The sequence below is a fragment of the Chlorocebus sabaeus genome, chromosome 5, assembly GCF_047675955.1.
Source record: "Chlorocebus sabaeus isolate Y175 chromosome 5, mChlSab1.0.hap1, whole genome shotgun sequence".
In the NCBI taxonomy this organism is placed as follows: domain Eukaryota; kingdom Metazoa; phylum Chordata; class Mammalia; order Primates; family Cercopithecidae; genus Chlorocebus; species Chlorocebus sabaeus.
The window spans coordinates 54878470-54883168 of NC_132908.1; the positions used below are offsets into that span (position 1 = coordinate 54878470).

Here is a 4699-nt window from a genome sequence, read left to right on the forward strand (position 1 = left end):
TTCCATGTTACAGATGAAGAAACGGTCACTGTCATTAGGACTACCACTATTATTGTCATTCTTTTTTTTTTTTTTTGGAGACAGATGCTCTGTCACCCAGGCTGGAGTGCAGTGGTGCGATCTCAGCTCACTGCAACCTCTGCCTTCCAGATTCAAACAGTTCTTCTGCCTCAGCCTCCCAAGTAGCTGGGACTACAGGCATGTACCAACATACCCAAGTGTTTGTATTTTAGTAGAGATGGGGTTTCACCATGTTGCCCAGGCTGGTCTTGAACTCCTGAGCTCAAGCAATCCACCCACCTCGGCCTCCCAAAATGCTAGGATTACAGGTGTGAGCCACCGTGCCTGGCCTATTATTGCCCTTCTTTTATCCACTACAAAACCTAGCACACAGCAGATACTCAAACTCAGCAAAATTCAAGTATGGCTAGAACTGGAACCAGCCTTGGATAGGAAGGAGTTTCAGAAACAAAGTTCTGCACATGCTGTAGAACCCGCAGGCCTGGCCTTGTCCTGGCTGGGGTGATACCATCTTTGGAGGCTGATGCTGGCAGTCTGTTGTGGCTGGGGACTTGAAGTGGCCTCCTTTCGCTTCTCACAGCAGCCCTGCCTCTATCCACAGAAACAGACTCTGCCCAAACCAGTCCTGCAATGCACAGAGCCCGGTGGCAAACAAGCCACCTGGATAAATGGTGCCCAAGGCTGTGGGGGTCCTGGGAGGCTGACTGGAGGCAGAATTGTGCTCATTTGTAACCAGAGTAGCTCCGGGTTACTTCTGTTAGCTCAAGGTCACAGGTACATCTCTGTGCTTCAAGATCCACACCGCACACCCCCAACCGCCATGTGTTTTCTAGGATCTGCTCCAAGCATTTTCCAAAGCCCCAGGGGCTGCTTACAAGACTCTCTGCCCATCACCCCCAACCTGGCTGAGCTGGGACCACATCGACTCTTCTACCAAGATGCCCTCCAAGACCAACACTGATGCCCGAGTCCCCTCACCAGGGAGACTGGGGGTGCCCCTACGCAGCTGCTGCACCTGATGTTGGAAGCGGAGGCTCCAAAAATGTAAGTGAAGTGGGTATTCCTGCTAAACACTCCACTCGGGGCCTGGGGGAAGGGGAGCAAATGTCTGTCTGCCCCCCCGCCAACTCCACCCAGCCATGGCTTGTCCCACGGCCAAGTTGCCTGGGTCTATGGGACCACCAAGTTCTTCTGAGTCACTACACATACCCCCAAACACCCCCAGACTCCTTTCCTGCCACTCCCCCACCTCAGGCACACATGTAGTGCTTGGCGCCGGCATTAAGTCTGTGCCCTGTGGCGAGTGCTGCCCGGAGACCCCGGTGTCCATTCGAGGATGAACTTGGCTGGGTCATCCCTGCTACAAACAGGCTTTTACATTCTTGAACTTCACCTGGGGTGAGGGTTTTCAGAAGTCCTGTCCCTTTTCCTCCTGAGGCCTCCTTGGTCCTGATTGTTAATGAGTGGCCATCCACGTACCCACAGGAAGGGATGTGGTCAAATCCTCTTACCAACGGCTCTGAACCATTTGACCTGTTACCTGAGATGCTGGGGAGAGGAAAGGGGAGGGTGCTGTCACTTCTAAAAGTTCATCAAGTTCTCACAACATCCCCATTCACAGGTGAGAAAACCGAGGCCTGAAAAGTGTCAACCCAAAAGACGCTCCTTGCCCCAAGCCCAGACGGCTGAGGAAGTAGGGAAGTGCGGTGGGATCTGTCTTCCCGTGTGTCTTCAGGATCCCGGGGCCTGCCCCTCCTGGTCTCCCTCAGAAGACCCACCTTTGGTCACAGGACGGAAGCTGGGCCGAGAGGCAAGGGTTTTGGCCTCCACAGGGGAAACTCTGGGCTCAGAGCTGCCGAAGTGACTCACGGGCCCTGCTGGGAAGCAGCTGACGTTCCTTGTCTGCGCCTTACAAAACCACAATGGGCTGCGAGTGACAGCCAGCTGCTCTGAGTGGCGGAGGAATGTTGTTGCCAGACAGGTTCCTGAGGCATCTGCTGAGCTGTGCTCCAGAAACCAGCCCTGGGCAGCTGCCGCACCAAGCAGCCTCCACCCCTCCCCACAACCAGGACTCGTAGAGGGCACCCCCACCAACCTCAACAGAACCCTCCCCTCAGGGATCCGTGGAAGTCAGCCACTGCCACAAGGACAGCCACCCATTCCGGGCAGGAGCTCATGGGAAACCATGACCAGGGAACCCATCCCTCCCCACCCCCAGCAAGACTTGAGGCCAGGGAGGTTGGAGGGGTCTCCCTATGACCAAATCTGTGGCCGTCACAACCGACCTTGAACCATAATACTAAGAATGAGAACAATAATAATCACAGCTAACCCTTCACACTCACTGCATGCCGGGCACCATGGCATGGAGCGCTTTTTCTGGATTATCACATGCATTCATTTCCTGGGGCTGCCGTAGCAAACTGCCACAAACTGCATGACTTAAAACAACAGAAACGTATTCTCTTGGCCAGGCGCGGTGGCTTACGCCTGTAATCCCAGCACTTTGGGAGGCCGAGGCGGGCAGATCACCTGAGGTCAGGAGTTTGAGAGAAGCCTGGCCAACATGATGAAACCCTGTCTCTACTAAAAATATAAAAATTAGCCGGGTGTCGGGGTAGGAGCCTGTAGTCCCAGCTACTCAGGAGGCTGAGGCAGGAGAATTGCTTGAACCTGGGAGGTAGAGGTTGCAATAAACTGAGATCGCGCCATTGCACTCCAGCCTGCGTGACAGAGAGAGACTCTGTCTCAAAAAATAAAAAATAAAATAAAAATAAAAAAGAAGAAAGAAAAGTAAAAGAAAAAGGACTGTATTATTTTACAGTTCTAGAGGCCAGAAATCCAAACTCAAGGTGTTGGCGGGGCCACACTCCTGAAGGCCTAGGAGAGAATCCTTCTTTTCCTTTTCCAGCTTCTGCTGGAGGTGGGCGATCTTCAGTGCACCTCGGCTTATGGGCATGTCACAGCAGTCTCTTTCCATCTGCACATGGTGTTTTCTCTGTGTATCTACGTCTGTGTCCAAATCTCCCTCTTCTTAGAAGTACACCAGTCATATTGGACTTAAGGCCTACGCTAATCCAGTATGACCTCTGCATACCTCTGCAAAGGCCCTAGTTCCAAATAAGGTCATATTCCCAGGGTTCTAGGTGGATATAAATTTTGGGGAACACTATTCAACTCAATATACCACATGTAATCTTCTTAATAAGACTGATACTGCTTTTATCTTCATCTTACAGATAAGAGACTCAGAGAGGTTAAGCAACTTGCCAGAAATCACCCAGCCTCTGATTCCAGAACTCACACTACATCATCATCACCATCGCCTCACAGAAGCTCAGCACTTCATCACTTACAAAGCTTCTCCTGGCCATTGTCTCTTTCTTTCTTTTTCTTTCTCTCTCTCTCTTTCTTTCTTTCTTTCTTTCTCTTTCTTTTTTTCTTTTTCTTTCTGTCTTTCTTTTTCTCTCTTTCTGTCTTTCTTTTTCTTCCTTCCTTCCTTCCCTTCTTATTTGTCTGTTTTCTTTTTTATGTTTTGAGATGGAGTCTCACTCTTTTTGCCTAGGTTGGAGTGCAGTGGCGTGATCTCTGCTCACTGCACCCTCCACCTCTATTTTTAGTAGAGATTGAATTTCACCATGTTGGCCAGGCTGGTCTCGAACTCCTGACCCCAAGTGGTCTGCCTGCCTCAGCTTCCCAAAGTGCTGGGATTATAGGCATGAGCCCCCATACCTGGTCTATTGTTGCATTTTCTTCCTGCCAACACAATCTTGAGGGGCTTGGGAAACAGTTGATAAGGAAACAGTGGGCTCCATTAATTAATGTGGCCATGGTCATACAGCTAATGAGAGGAAGGTCTTTTTGATTTTCTTTTGAGACAGGGTCTCTCTCTGTCACCCAGGCTGGAGTACAATGGCACAATCACAGCTCACTGCAATGTTGACCTCCCAGGCTCAAGTGATCCTCCCACTTCAGCCTCTCCAATAGCTGGGATTACAGGCATGTGCTGCCAAGCCCAGCTAATTTATCTTTTTGTAGAGACTGGATCTCACTATGTTGCCCAGTCTGGTCTCAAACTCCTGGGCTCAAGGGATCCTCCTGCCTCGGTCTCCCAAAGTTCTGGAATTATAGCTTCTGCTGGAGGCGGGCGATCTTCCGTGCACCACCAGCCCAGCTGAGTGGCAGATCTTTTGACCCCAGATCCAGCATACTGTACTATGTAGGCTCCAAATGGAGACCTCGTGGGAACATTCCAAGGCTTTGTAAGCCCCTCGAGGCTATTTGCCCAGAGTGATCAATGCCATTGCTGTATTTACTGATAACACCCACTTCAGCTATGCCTGCCAAGCTCATAAAACGTATTGTAAGCCTGCTGCTTAAATTTACCTCCTCAAATATCAGCTCCTCATCCCCTGTCTGTTCTCTGCCAGCAGCAAGGCCAGCTATTTGAGCAGTAACAATGTGGAGAAAATCCAAGAATCCAGGGGGCCCTCACAGCTCACAGCTGAGCCACGGAGTCTGGGGTGACAGTAGCAGGTGTGGCGGGTGCTGTTCCTCCAGTTGCTCCCAGCCAAGAAGGGGCGAGGTACGGGCACAGCCCCACTGTTAGCTCCCCCTCCAGATGTAGCTCCAGGACGGTCCAGCGTCTTCTCATTGAATGCTCACAAGGATCCCACAA

The 4699-nt window shown here is 51.1% G+C and overlaps 1 long non-coding RNA gene across 1 annotated transcript; it reads left to right on the forward strand.

The window, feature by feature from the left end:
- Positions 1-642: 642 nt before the first annotated feature.
- On the forward strand, positions 643-2839 carry LOC103233071 (uncharacterized). The gene is made up of 2 exons (XR_005243905.2): positions 643-1065; positions 1643-2839. It is a non-coding gene; the product is annotated as an uncharacterized lncRNA (long non-coding RNA).
- Positions 2840-4699: the final 1860 nt, after the last annotated feature.